Raw genomic sequence first — 16,191 nt, forward strand, 5'->3', positions numbered from 1 at the left:
TTCATCCATGTAAATTCAGCTGCTTCCTGAATTTAAAAAATCCCTCACGCTTTATAGAAATCAAATACACGATTACTGGCCAATATTCCTGCTACAGAATACTGAACTAATGGTGTCCCTGCCTTCCATAACTGACTGTTACAGTGTGCTCTACCTCCACATGCTGTCACACCATTTATTTAGAAAGCAATTTCTTACTGCTAGGTGCGATGAATCCTCACACTTAAAAACAAGGGCTCGAATATTTAACCAATTCACATTAGCACTTGTACACAGCATGGAATGGAAAATGATGGGAGAAATGCAAAGAAAATATGAACAGAGAAAAGGAGTTGTGGGTCTGTGCCTGAGTTGGCTCTAATATTTATATTTCTTCCAATGTTCATCCTCCCTACCAGCCAATCCCTTAAAAGCTGAACAAAGTTTCACGAGCTCTGGCACTAATGTTCATACAATTTGGCTTGAAAAAAAATGTCTGGTCTTTTGTCAGCTCTGCTGAAAACGCTTGGAACCTCACCAAATTTGACTGATGATCATGCTATCATTATATACAAAATGAGAGTTGGACAGAAATAGTAGTTTTCAAATCCATTACCACTGTTTTAGGCTTCAAAGAACAGCCTTGCTTTCATTATCTGTGTTCACTGTCAAAGTAACAGACAGTGCTATTAAACAGCAAAATGATAATAGCTCTAGGCTGGTGGCCCAATCCAAAGGCCCAGGTGCTCCAAAGGTCACCCCTTCAATCCCCCCACCCTCCAATATGTAAGTCAGTCAGCAACCCTCTGATCCCCAAGTGTCCTTTAAAGGGGGTAGCTACCAGAGTATTCAATGGAAAAGGAAAACATAAGGTATAAGGGGAAGAGTGAAGATGGTGAGAGTGGTCTCAGATGTGCCATTTGTTCCCCTAGGTGCCATCTCCTGAGGCTGCCACTGAGCTCTAGTTTCCCTTGCCTGAATTTGGAGTTAGCTATGACAACTGCAAATTACTCAAGCATGCAAGTATCATCAGAATTATCTCATTGAATCCCCAGGAACTTTTAGTATTCCCATTTTGGAGATAAGAACATATTTAGCTCACTGCAGCCTCAACTTCCTGCACTCAAGAGATTCTCCTGCCTCAGCCCCCTAAATAGCTGGGACCACAAGCCTGCACCACCATACTCGGCTAATTTTTGTAGAGACGGGGTTTCACCATGTTGAACAGGCTGGTCTTGAACTCCTGAGCTCAAGCAATCTGCTTACTTCAGCCTCCCAAAGTGCTTGGCATTACAGTTGTGAGCCACTGCACCTAGCAGAGAACATTTCTAATATTAGGTGGTTTATCCTTGCCCAAGGTAGCGGAGCAGACATGGTGTCTATGCTCACGGTGACTGCCCACCCAGAACGGGCGGGTGCTTCTGAAGCACTGGGATGCGGTGACAGATGAGACCTATGCGGTTCCTGCCTCTTGCAGGTGCTGACCAGTGAAGGGGAGAGACCTGAGTTGTCCCAAGTTGGGCTCAAGGGAAGCTGGAGAATCCAAAGGACAGGATCTCCCACTGAAATGGCTCTGCCTGCCAAGAAGCCCTGCCCAGGGTCAGGCCAGAACTCAGAGGCTGGAGGAGCCCTGAGAGATCAGGCCCTGGGTCTGGTGGGGTGTCTTCTTCTGGGGAAAGGGACTGGAGATTACTGTGATGTGTCACCTAACTGGAAAAGGATGAACACTCTGGAGAAACCATGATGTTATGCAAAACATTCGGGTAATGCGGACACCTGGCAAATGAAAAGTGTCCTTGTTGGGAAGAGCAAGGCATGTGCCAGAGGTGTGTGTGAGAGTGCATGAGCCCTGTGGGTGGGTATGCAGGGGGCAACCCCCCTGCCAAGCCCGGATCAGTCCACAGGCTCAGGCTTGCTTCTCCCTGGGTTGAAGGACGTGGCTCTGAGAAAGCTGCACAGGGCAGAAGGTTCAGCTGCAGATGTAGGTGGAGGGCAGGGAGGATGGGAGGGGATCCAGTCTCCCCTGCATAGGTCCTTCCACTCTACTCCCAGCCAGAAGATGCAGACAGCACTCCCAGACCGCCAAGACCACCAAGACTGCCAGTGGACTCACACAAGGAGGCAAAGGTTGCCTACCGACAAAGGGACAACAAATGGAGCTCGTGTCGCATGGAAGGTTTCAGAACCTACTCGTGTTTTACATCCCAAGCATCTTCATACTGACAACAGCATAACATAAGTTGGAGGAAAGGAGCAAAGACTTGGACGTCAGGCAGTCCTGGGGTGGCATCTTTACCCCACCACCTACCAGTGCCAGGCCTCAGTCTCCTCATATGCAAAAGAAGAATAATACTACTATAATCAAATGAGACCAGGACACAGCGCACAGCAGGCACGAGCTGAGCCCTGCTGTCGGTTTCTGCAGACTGCTCCTCACTGCTGTGTGCTACTGTTTAGGCACAAAGGCTTCCAGATCGTATGTGCCTGGCACGCCCTGGCAGCAGGTAAGCACCGGTCTTCCAAGCGAATGGCTCACCTCAAAGTCACCATTGTCAGTCACGGGACAAACACTCATTTTCCCAGCTGAACCTGTGCTTCCTGATTCCTACCACCCGATGGGCTCAAACCACTGCCAGGTAACTGATGAAAACGTGTTCAGGGTCGCGGAGGAATGTCTGTCCCGAGACCACAGCCTGCACAGGTGGAGAACTGCTTACTTCACGTGGACATTCCAGGTGGAAACACCCACAGCTGTGACAATGGAGCGTCGTCTCTGCTGGGCCAAGTGACTTGCCTTTCTGAACATCTGTTCCCACACCCCCAGTAAAGTTCAAGGAAACGCCAGAAGTAAAACCAGAATTAGAAAGGCCATGTGGCAAATACCCAATCTCTCCCAGGCCTCCTTTTGCTTCTCACACGAAGACAGTGCTTCTCACTGAAACTCCAAGGTCACGGCAGGCCACCTCAGGGTCCCCTCACCAGCATCTGCCCTCCACCCTTCCACTCCTGCATTGGAACAAGAAACGTTAAACCTAGTCAGTCACCTTAGTCCTCATCGCCCACCTCCCTGTACCTTGGAAGGCTGTGGAACCTTGCCTACGTCCTGCTCTTAGCTCCTCCAGACTTCATCTAAATGCCACCCAGACACAAACAAAAGCACGCAGTAGCTTCCAGTAGCCCTCTCCTTCATCTCAGCCCTAAGTGAGCTGGCCACGGAGAGCTCCAAGTCAAAGAAAACGTGCTCTTTAAACGAAATCTAGACCAACCGGGGTTCTTCAGGAGTTCTAATGAACTCAAAAGAGTGCTGAGCTTCCAGCCCCTGCTGCAGGGCACAGCACTTGTCAGTGTGTATCCCGGCACCCACAGAATCCAGGGGAGTCCTGCATCTAAAAAAGACCCCTTAATGTGGGGGCTGCCACACTCCCTCTCCCTCCACCCTAATGACCACAGGCTCCTTCCCAGCTTGTAACAGAGTTCCATCATTAGTCTTAGCTTCTGTTGAAATATGTCTACAAAAGTTAATTCACATAAAGAATGAGAATAGATTTTAATGTGGTATTTTAAAGGTTTCAATTTATTATATTTACATATATAATGCAAAGAAAAATATCTGTCCCTGACTCCATATATCTGAGCACATAATTATGCATAAAAGCTTTAGTGTTCACCCTACAGATTCCCTAATCCCACACCACCCTCCAGGCTGTTTAGACCCCTGTGAATTCTTTCTTAGCACTCAGTAGCTTTCCTTCACCATGCTTACCAAGGTTGTCATCAATAACTTGTTTGGGAGGTGTCTGCTTAGTATTCCTTCCTCCCAAGGCTGTGGGTTTCGAGGGGTGAGAGCTATGTGTATTATATTCACTGCTCTTTTACCAGTACCCAGGACGGTGCCCAATCAAAGAAGTGAACCCAGCACACAAACAAGATAACTGACAAACTAGAGAAGGTTCTGGGGGTATTAGAATCTTTTGAGATCTTCGGATATCAATTCATGTAACCTCAGAGAGCTATAGAAAGACCTAGAGAGAGTAACTCTTGGTTCACTTTTCCCTTATCAGTTTGAGGAGGTAATTTAATCTACCAGAAGTCAGCCTTAGGGAACATAGGAAAACACCCACCTTTATTCAGTGTCTTCCACCTCCCTTTCCAACAGCGCTCTCCCTGACTTTCTTCCCATGGCAGGGTTCTGCCATCTACCCTGCATCACCTTTTCCAGGGTCTCTGTACCCACCAACTTTCAGGTCAGTATCAGCAGTGACGTCCTCTCAGAGGTAACTATTTTAAGTAGAAAACTCCAATGAAAGAAAATAACTGCCAACATAGATACTAAACTCCAGAAAAATATCCTTCAAATTTCAAGGTAGGTTAGACTTCCAAACGGTAGAGGAGCTTATACCACAGTAAAACTTTCCACTGATGATAAGTATAAACTGTGGAGAAAATATTAAAAACAATCATTTGAAGGCAGTCATGAGTAACCAAAAGCAGAAATTAAAGTAGAATCAACTCTTTTTTTCTTTTTTATTATTTTTTAGTTTTTTTTTGGGGGGGGGAATCAATATGTAAAAGAAGGGAATTGCAATAGGACTGATTTATGTGTGTAGGGCTTTTATCGTGGAAAAGCTCTCAGGTATGTGTGTTGTGGAGTGATTGGAGCTCAAATAGAAAGCCATTAATCTCATTGGCTTAATGAATCCAAGAATGGAATTTAAGGCTGCCAGAGCAGACGGAAACTGAGGGGGAATATCTCTGGAAGGAAAGAACTTCAGAGAGAGGAGCACCAAAATCCACATGTCAACTCTTTCCTAATTCTTGGCTCCCCTCCCCTGAATTCTCACATACTGGGGAGACTCCAAGGAACCAGGCAGAAGATAACAGCTAGGAGGCAGAGGGGAATGAACTAAAAATTTTCTACTGCTTACTGCAAGAGAGACAGAGTTCACATTTTGAGCCCAGCCAAGGTAACAAACAGCCTGCCAGAACAAAATCAATAATCTTCAGGAGAGCATAACAGATTCTAGATTTCCTATGAAATATCATTTATAATGTCTACCATATAATCAAAATTTACAAACATGTAAAGAAGTAGGAAAATATGACCCACAGACATGATAAAAAAAAAAAAACCACCTAAGAGAGAATAATCCTGAGTGGCCAAAATGCTTAAATAACAGACAAAGACTTTAAAGAAGCTGCTAAATATATGTTTGAGGACTTAAAACAAAAAATGTAGCCATCATGAATAAAAAGATTAAGAATTTCAAATTAGTAACAGAATATAAAGAAGAAACAAAGGGAAATCATCAAGATGAAAACTAATTTCTAAAATAAAATATTTATTAAATGGCTTAACAGCAGATTGAAGGCATCAAAAGAAAGGATCAATCAAACTGAAGAGAGATCAATAGAAATGATCCAATCTGAAGAACAGAGAGATAAAAGACTGGGAAAAGAATGAACATAAACACAGCCTTAATGACCAGTGGTACAGTATTGATTGGTCTAACATGTATTTAATTGAGTCCCAGAAGCAGGGAGTGGGGGGAGTGAGATGCAGCAGAAGAGAGAAAGAGGGAAAAGGAGAGAGAAGAAGAGAGAAGGAGAGATAAGGGGTGGGTGGGAAAGAGAGAGAGAGAGAGGAGGAGAGCAGAGGAGAGTGAGGAGAGGAGAGGAGAGAAGAGGAGAGGCAGAAAAATATTTGGAGAACTTATAAATAAAAATTTCTTCAAAATGGTGGAAAAGATAATGCTACAGATCTGAGAATCTTAGCAAACTCAAAGAATCACAGCAAGGCACATCACAGACCTCAGAGAAGTGTGGTACACAGCATAGTGTAGTAAAACCAAAGACAAAGAGGAAATCTTGACAATGGCCAGAGAAAAATGACACATCATAAACAGACAACCAACAATATAAATGACCAACAATGAATAAGAAAAGGCAACAGAATAGCCTCTTTCAAGTGCTGATAGAAAACAAATAATCCAATATTCTATATCCAGAAAAAATATTCTTCAATAATGAAGACAAAATATAGACATTTTTAGATAAGTGAAAGGTGCAAGAATATGTTTCCAGCAGATACGTACTACAGGAAATGCAGGGGAAAAAAATGTTCTTTAGGACGAAAGAAAATGATGCCAGATTGAAAGCTGTAGAATGAAGCACAATAGATATGGTAAGTATATGGGTAAATATTTAAAAATACATGTTTTTCTTCTCTAAATTTATTTGAATGCATATAATAATTTAAAAAACTATTATGAATTTACAATGTATGCAGATGTAATATGTGACTATAATATGAAGGTGGATTTGTATATATGACTAGCCTATCACTCTGGTGCTTTAAAGGAAGTGATACAAGATTAACTCTAAGCAGACAGTGACAACTTCAGAATTAAAACTGTGATCCCTAGAGCAAACACTAAAAAATTTAATGCAAGGAAGTTTAACTAAAAAGCTAAAATAAGATTTATAATGAAAGACCCAAAAATTCAATTAACCCTAAAGAAGGCAGAATAGTAAGAACAGAGAAAAAAAAAGAAAACCAGATGGGATACATTAAAAAGTGGAAAAATGATAAATAAAATATATATAAAGCTTCTAAAAAATAATCAGAACCTATCTTCTTGACTTTGGAATAACCAAAGATGTTTAGACATGCCTAAAAAAAATTTAAAAATTTATAGTTTGCACTTCACCAAAATGAAATAATTCTGCTCATCAGAAGATAATGTTAGAAAAATGAATAGGTAAGCGACTGGCAGAGAGAAAATATTTGTAAAAAAAAAAAAAAAAAAAAAAAACCACTTGTATCTAGCATGTATAAAGAATCCATAGAACCCAATAAATGAAAAGCAAACAATTTCCTGCCTTAAACTTGGGCAAATGATTTGAAATATATGCAAATGTCACATGAAAAAGAACATAATTAAAGAAACATCAGACAAACCCAAATGAGAGATTTTCTGTAGAATAACTCTCTAGCAGTATTAAAAACATGTCAAGGACAGGAGAAAGGCCAAGAAACTATTTCAGAGTAGAGGCAATATATGATCCAGGACTGATGAATGAGGAAGTGCTATAAAAGCCATTATTGGGTCAAATGACAAAAGTTGCATATGGACTGTGGATTATGTAATAACATCACATCAATTTAAAATTTGCTGATTTTGATCATTGTAACTATGGTTATTTAAAAGAATGTTCTTGCTCTTTGGAAGTACATATGTGATTTTTCTAGCTTACTAACAGATGGTCCAAAAAATGATATAAACATATAGATATTTAAACATATAAAAAACAAAGATATATCAAATGAGGCAAAATGTGAAAAACTGGTTAATCTGACTAAAAGTTATATGATAAACTCCTTCTACTATGTAACTTTTCTGTAAATTTGGTATTCTATCAAATAAAAAGTTATACAAAAATTATCCAAAAAAAAAAAAAGAGAGAGAGAAACAGTAATTTCAGAATGACAGTGTGAAGAACTTGATGAAAAGCTTGACTCACACACAGAAAAAAAAGCAGGCAACAGAAACTGCCTTTAAGAGGGCACAGGTGTTGAACTCCTGTGCCTTCAAAGCAGCTATTATACATGTGCTCAAAGACATAAACGAAGACGTGCTTAAAGAGTTAAAAGAAGGGATGACTAAAAGCTTATCAAATTGAGATTACTAAAATAGAGGTAGAAACTATAAAAATAAACAAACTGAAATTCTTGAGTTGAAGAGTACAATAAGTGAAATGAAAAAAATCACTGAAGAGGCTCAACAGGAGATTTGAGTTGGCAAAATAAAAAAAATCAGTAAATTAAAAAATAGATCAATAGAGATTATGTATTTTGAAGGAAAAAAAAAACAGATCCTTAGAAAAATTCAAAACATTAAATATACCAATATTCAGAATGGGAGTCCCAAAGGAGAAGAGAGAGAAAAATGTAGAAAAATGACTGTCTGAAATAGTAGCCAAAAACTTCCCAAATTTGAGGATAAACAATAATCTACATATCCAAGTAGCTAAAAAAAATCTTCAAGCAAGATAAACACAGAGATCTGCTCCCAGACACAGAGTAAAAATGTGAAAGCTAAAGTGAAGATAAAAACTTGGAAGCAGCAAGAGAAAAAAAGACTTATCATGTAGATGAAAACCATCATAAAACTTACAGCTAATTTCTTATCAGAAACAATGGAGGCCAGAAGGCAATAGGGTGACATATTCAAAGTACCAAAAGAAAAAAATTTCCAACCAAGAATTCTGTATCCAATAAAGCTATCTTTCAAAAATGAAGATGAACTAGAGATATTCAAGATAAACAAAAACTGAGATGCTTTCTTGCTAGCAGACAGTTCTTACAATAAATATTAAAGGAAGTTCTTCTGGCCAAAAGCAACACCAAGCAGTAACTTGAATCGACACAAAAAAATCAGAAGCATCAATAAAAGTAATTTTGTAAGAAATTATGAAAGACTGTACAATTGAATATTTCTTTCATTTTTTTCCTATAGTTGATTCAAAAAGCAATCGCATAAGATGGTATTAAAAATTGCATTGTTGGCACTGTAACATATAGCAATGTAGTATATTCCACAATAACAACAAAAAGGAGGAGGGTAGAAATGAAGCTTTTGTAAATTTTTTAAACTTCATATTTTCTTGATGCCTCAACATCCTCACAAATAGGCTGTGACCATCATGCCCAAACAATGAGGTACACCAGTGTGAGAAGGCTGGTCCCTGCAACAAGTTTCTCTTCTTGTCCCCTGACTATGACCTAGGGACACATTCAAGTGGACCAGTAAGATCCTCTGATGATTCTTGCAGGTTTATTCCACCCTGACCCCTAATAAAAGCACTTGCCCAGGGGTCCACACTATTAACGCCTTCCCTAGGAGCTCCTCCAATATGATCCCATGCATGGTGGCATACCATGCCTCCTTCTCTAGGACCTGTGAGTATAATAAATCCTTTAATGGTATCTGTCTCTCCAGGTGCAATTTCCATAGTCATGTTGGAATGATCCTTAAACACCACAAAAAGGGAACTTATTACCCCGTTTACAACACAGCTACATTGGAGTAAGAAAATGACATCAGATGGTAACATGATCCACAGGAAAAAAGGAAGAAAAACAAAAATGGCAAAAGGTTGGTATATTTTGTACCAACTCTATAGATATATTTTGGTTCTCTCTTCTATTAGTTTCTTTAAAAAACAGAAAATGATATAAAAAATATAATTGTTGGGTCTATAACACACGTAGATGTAATACGTATGACAATAATAGTACAACAAATAGAGCAGGGAATAAAACTACTAAGGAGTAAAGTTTTTATATCTTACTGGAACTAAATTAGTATAAATCTTAAATTGATTCTGATATATTAAGATCTATATTATAAGGCATAGATTAGCTACTAAAAAGTAACAGAAGAAAATGGAGTTAAAAATCAAAAAGAAGGCCAGCCGCAGTGCCTCATGCTTGTAATCCCAGAACTTCGGGAGGCTGGGGTGGGCAGATCACGAGGTCAGGAGTTTGAGACCAGCCTGACCAAATGGTGAAACCCAATCTCTACTAAAAATACAAAAATTAGCCAGGCCTGGTGACTTGTGCCTGTGATCCCAGCTACTCAGGAGGCTGAGGCAGCAGAATCACTTGAACCTGGAAAACAGAGGTTGCAGTGAGCTGAGATTGCACCATTGCACTTCAGCCTGGGCAGCACAACATGACTCCATCTTAAAAAAATAATAATAAGAAGAAGAAATTAAAATGTATGGCAGACAATATAAACTTCAAGGGAGGTAGTAAAGAAGTCACAGAAGAAGAAAGTACTCATGATATGAATAGAAAACAAAAAAGCAAAATGGTATTTGTCAATTTAACCATACCAATGATATTAAATACAAATGGTTTAAATAATCAACACAAGATAGAACAAATAAACAGAAAATCAACAGTGATATAAGAGACCTGAACAACCCTATAGAACAACTAGACCAAAGATGTGTGTATGTATGTATGTATATGTGTGTATATCTATCTATCTATCTATCTATCTATCTATCTATCTATCTATCTATCTTATCTACCTATGGAACATTAACAATGATACCATATGCTCAGCCATAAAACAAGATTAAATATATTTAAAAGAATATTTCATACAAAATATATCCTCCAACCACAACAGAATTAAATTAGAAATCAGAAACAATTTTTGGAAGTTCATAAATATGTGGAAATTATGCAATGAACTCCTAAATAACAAATAACTCAAAGAATAAATTACATGAAAAATTATAAAGTCCCTTGAGATGAATTAAAACACACACACACACGACATACCAAAACATAGGTGATGTAGATAAAACACCGCTTGGAGAAAAGTTGTGCTTATAACACCTTTATGAAAAAGAAGAAAAAGCCGGGTTTTCTGGCTTACACCTGTAATCCCAGCACCTTGGGAGGCTGAGGCAGGCAGATCACATGAGGCCAGGAGTTTGAGACCAGCCTGGCCAACATGGTGAAACCCTATCTCCACCAAAACCAAAAATGCAAAAATTAGCTGGGTGTGGTGGCCCTTCCTGTTATCCCAGCTACTTGGGAGGCTCAGGGATGATAATCTCCTGAACCTGGGAGGCGAAGGTTGCAGTGAGCCCAGATTGCACCACTGCACTCCAACCTGGGTGACAGAGTGAGGCTCTGTCTCAAAAAGAAAAAAGGAAGAAGGAGAAGGAGAAGGAGGAGGAGGATGAGGAGGAGAAGGAGAAGGAGGGAGAAGGGAGGAAGAGGGAGGAGGACGGAGGATGGAGGAGGGAGGAGAAACGAGGAGGGAGAACAGAGAAGAGGGGAGGAGGGAGGAAGGAAGAGGGAGGAGGGAGGAAGGAGGAGGAGAAGAAGAGAGGAAGGAGGAGGAAGAAGAGGAAGAGAAGAAGAAGAAAATCTCAAATCACTATCATAACTTTCCCCTATATAAAACTAGAAAAAGAAGGGCAATCTAAACTGCAAAGCAGAAGAAAGGACCAAATAAATATTGAGCAAAAAATAATGAAATAGAAAACAGAAAAATATTTTAAATAATCAATGTAACAAAAGTTAGGTCTTTGAGAAAATCAATAAAATGAACAAACTGATAGCTCTACTGACCAAGAGTAAAAGAGAGAAGATTCAAATTACTAAAACCAATAATAAGAGAGCATCACTACCAACCTTACAGAAGTAAAAGGATACATTTTAAGGGAATATTATGTATTACTGTATGCCAAAAAATTAGACAACCTAGATGAGATAGACAAATTTCTAGAAAGACGCAAACTACTGAATCTAAGTCAATAATAAAAAGAAAGTTTGAATAGACTTATAATAAGAAAAGAAATTAGTAATTTAAAAACTTTCCACAAAGGAGAATCCAGTCCCAAATGTCTTCACTGATAAATTCTATCAAACACCTAAAGAATTAACAGAAACCTTTCCCTTCACCAATGCCTCTCAAAAATATAAGAACAGGTGACACTTTCCAGCTCATTGTGAAGTCAGTATTACTCTAATACCAAAACCAAAGACATCACAATAAAGGAAAATTATATACTAGTATCTCTTATGCATATAAGCACAAAAATTCTCAGCACAATACTAGCAAACTAAATCCAGCAAGATATAAAAGTGAGTTTTATCTCAGAAATGCAGGCTGATTTAACATATGAAAACTAATTAATGCAAAAACCATATTAATAAAATAAAGAACAAAAAATCCCATGATCACTTTAATGGAGGTATAAAAAATAAAGATGCAAAGCTCCTCAACAGAATACTGGCAAAATTAACCCAGCCACATATAAAAGAAATTATACAGCATGACCAAGTAGGATTTACTGAAGAATGCAAGGTTGCTTCAACATATGAAAATCAATGCAATAAACCATATAACAGAAAACTGACAACTATTACATTATTATCTCAGTAGATGCAGAAAAAGCACTGAACAAAATCCAACATCTCTTCATGATATAAACACTTAAATAAACTAGGGATTGACAAAAGCTTCCTCAGCACGATAAAGGACATCTATAAAAAACTATAGCTTACATCATCCTCAGTGGTGAAAGACTGAATGTTTTTCTCCTATGGTAAGAAAAAAGACGAAGACAACTACTGCCACACTGATAATCAACTTTGTACTGGAGATTCTTGACAGGACAAACACTGAAGTGGAACAATAAAAAGCACTGAGATTGGAAGGGAAGAAGTTAAACTATTTCTATTTGTAGATGACATGATCATGTACATAGATAATGTTGAGGGATCCATTAAAACACTATTATAACTAAAGTTTGCAAAGTTTCAGGATTTAAGACCAATACAAAAAATCCCAATTGTATTTCTATATATTAGTAATGAATGAACAATTCACAGGTGAAATTAAGGAAAAAAAAATTGCATTTAAAAGGCTATTCAAAAGAATAAAATAAGAGTAAGTTTAACCAAGGAGGTACAACACTTGTACACTGAAAAGAACAACAATGCTGAAAAAAATTAAAGAAGGCATAAATAAATGATGTCCTGTGTTCATAAATCAGAATATTATTAAATGGCAACATTTCCCAAACTGATTTACAGAATCAATGCAATCTTGATAAAAAATCTCAGCTGAATTTGGGGCAGAAAGTAACAAGTTGATCTGAATATTTCTGTGAAAATACAAGGGACCTTGAGAAGTCAAAATAATCTTGAAAAATAACAAAGATGCAGCACTCACACTTTCCATTTTCAAAACTTACTATAAAGCTACAGTAATCAGGACTGCATTGTACTGGCATATTGGTAGACATGTAGTTCAAAAGAACTATATGTCAGAGTTCAGAAATAAATGCATACTCTTATGGCCAATTGACTTTCAATCAGGTGTCAAGACAATTCAATGAGGGGAAATTGTCTTTTCAACAAACCATGCCGGGAGAAGTAGACATCGACATGTCAAAAAACAATGTGTACTCTTACCTCACACTACACATAAAAATTACCGCCAAATGGCTTATAGATCTAAACGTAAGTGCTAAAACTATAAAGCTCTTAGAGGAAAACATGAGTAAGCATGTCACTTTAGGTCAGGCAATAATTACTCGGATGTGACATCAAATACCTCAAAAGAGAAGATATATAAGTTTGACTTTAACACTGTAAGATTTTAATTAAAAGACTCTCAAGAAACTGTAAAGATAATTAACAGACTAGGGAAAATATTTGTATATTGTCTATCTGACAAAGGATTGGTATGCAGAACATCAAAATAATTCTTATAACTCAACAATAAAAAGCCCATTTTAAAACAGACAAAGGATCTGAACAAAACTTGTACAAAGAAGACAAACTTACACAAAGAAGGCAAATGAATGGCTAATAATACATGCATGAAAAGATGCTCAACACTCTTAGTCACTAGAAAATTGTAAATCAAAACCATAGTGATGGCTCACTCCTGTAATCCCAGCACCTTGGGAGGCCAAGGCAAGTGGATTACTTGAGGTCAGGAGTTGGAGACCAGCCTGGCCAACATAGTGAAAACCCATCTCTACTAAAAATACAAAAATTCGCTGGGTGTGGTGGTGCACACTTGCAATCTCAGCTACTCGGGAGGCTGAGGAAAGATAATTTTTTGAACCTGGGAAGCAGAGGTTGCAGTGAGCTGAGATCATGCCACTGCACTCCAGCCTGGGTGACAGAGCAAGACTCTGTCTCAAAAACAACAACAAAACCACAGTGAGTTCCTACTTCATACTCACTAGAATAACGGCAATAAAAGAGATAGACAATAACAAGTGTTGCAAGGTTGTGAAGAAATTGGAACCTTTATTCATTGCTGGTGGAAATGTAAAGTGTAGCAGCCACTATGGAAAGGCTTGGCAGTTCCTCAAAATGCGAAACATAAAATTACCATTCAGCCCAGCAATTACATTCCTAGATATGTACCTCAGGGAAACAAAAACATATGTCCATGGAAGACTCTGAGAAAATGGTAGCGTAGAAAGCACCAGGAATCTGTTTCCCCACTGTTTATGGTAGTGCAATTGCACTAGCAGAATCTGTCTGATGTCACTATTTTGAGACTTTGGAGTCAACTGAAGGCTTTCAACTTCCAGGGGAAAAATTGGAGGGTACATGTAGTTAATTTCTGTCAATTTCAGCTCTTAGCACAGTAGCATCCATCCAACCCCTGCTACTCCCCACTTCTCCAGTCCCATGATAGGCACCTGTGCATGTGTTCCAGGAGTAGCTTGTATGCAGCTTGCAGAAGCCAGAGTGAGCGAAAAGGACCCTGTCCTCCAAACACTGGGGATCTGTCCTCTGTTGCTGCTTCTGATAACAGAGGTGCAGACAAAGAGGTGGTGGCCATTGTTGTTGCACCTCTCCCCATTGTTGCAACATTCCCTCCAGCCCCAAGTGACTCTCTGCAGATTTAATGGGCTGGTATCCTTTTTTTCCCTCCACTTTTCTTGTTTCTCATTCTGGGAGCCAGATATTAAAGACTAGGCTACTCGAAAATAACTGCATATGAGGGGAAATTAGAAAGTCTCCATTCATGCCTGCAAAAAAAAGGCTGTCTCAGGAAAGATCTGGGAAAGCCTTAAGTTTACACTTCAGACAGATTATCAGCAGTAAGACTGCCTGTAACAATTAAAACAAACAAACAAACACAACCGAAAAATCCAAACCAGCAAATCCTGGGAAAAGGAGAGAAACTAATTTCCAGAGTTACCGTACTGTTAGACTCAAATATCCAGTTTTCAACAACAAAACAATCACAAGGCATACAAAGGAACAGGAAATATGGACCATTAAAGGAAAAAACCAACAGAAACAATCTCCAGAAGAGACCTGATGATGGGTGTGCTAGACAAAGACTAAAACAACTATCTTAAAGATGTTCACCAAACTAAAGGAAGATGTGGAGAAAATCAAGAAAATGATGTCTGAACAAAACTGAAATATCACTAAGGAGACTTTGAAATCTTAAAAGAAACCAAAAAGAAATCTGGGAAATGAAAAGAATAACTGAAATGAAAAATTTGCTAGAGGAATTCAAAGGCAGATTTGAGCAGGCCGAAGAATCCACAAGCTTGAAGATGTTACAATGGAAATTGTCAAGTCTAAGAAACAAAAAAAAAAAGATTTGAAGAAAAGTGAACAGAAAATAAGGGATCTGTGAGACACCATGAAGTGGACCAACATACACATTGTGAGAGTTCCAGAAGGAGAAGAGAGAAAGAAATGGGAAGGAAGAATATTTGAGAGAATAATGGCTGTAAACTTTCCAAATTTGATGAAATATACATTATATATTTATACATTTATATGTTTATAGATACATATATCTATATATACATTTATATATTTAGTCATTTATGTGTTTATACATACACACATGTTTATACATACACACACATATGTTTACAGGTGTATATGTAGAAAACATCCATTTAGCTCAATGAAATCCAAATAGGATGAACTTAAGCCCACACCAAGACACATTATAATCAAACTGCTGAGAGGCAAAGAGAGAGAATCTTGAAAGCCGCCAAGAGAGATGTAACTAGTGACACACAACAGATCTGCAATAAGATTATCAGTGGATTTTTTTTATCAGAAACTTTGGAGGCCAGGAGGTAGTAGGCTGATATGTTCAAAGTGTGAAAAAAAAAATGTCAAGCATGAGTCCTATATCTGGCAAAAGTATACTTAAAAAGTGAGGGAGAAATTAAGACATTCCCAAATAAATAAAAGCTGAGGGAATCTGCTACTACTAGACCTGTCCTGCAAGAAATACTAAAGAGAGTCCTGCAAGTTGAAATGAAAGGACACTAGATATTAATTTGAAGGCATATAAAGAAATAAAGATGTCAATAAGGGTAAATGTATGGGAATTATAAAAGCTAGTATTATTGTAAAAATGGGTCGTAACTCCATTGTTTTGTATTTTACATGATTTAGGATACTAGCACTTTTTAAAAAAAAGGTACAGGCTTTTAAAACCAACTTATGATCATTCAACTTATGATTTTTCGACTTTACAATGGTACAAAAATAATACCCAGTCAATAGAAACCATCCATCTCTTGCAATGCAGGGCAGTGGTACCAAGCCATAGTCTCCAGTCAGCCACGCATTTTCAACTCAACAACATTTTCAGCTTATGATGGGTTTATCAG

The 16,191-nt window shown here is 38.3% G+C and overlaps 1 protein-coding gene across 4 annotated transcripts in view; it reads right to left on the minus strand.

Annotated features, from left to right (window-relative positions):
- Positions 1–16,191, minus strand: part of CRACDL (CRACD like) — a 145,431-nt gene that overhangs the window by 53,182 nt on the left and 76,058 nt on the right. The window lies entirely within an intron of this gene.

Source organism: Saimiri boliviensis, chromosome 1, assembly GCF_048565385.1.
Source record: "Saimiri boliviensis isolate mSaiBol1 chromosome 1, mSaiBol1.pri, whole genome shotgun sequence".
Taxonomy (NCBI): Eukaryota; Metazoa; Chordata; class Mammalia; order Primates; family Cebidae; genus Saimiri; species Saimiri boliviensis.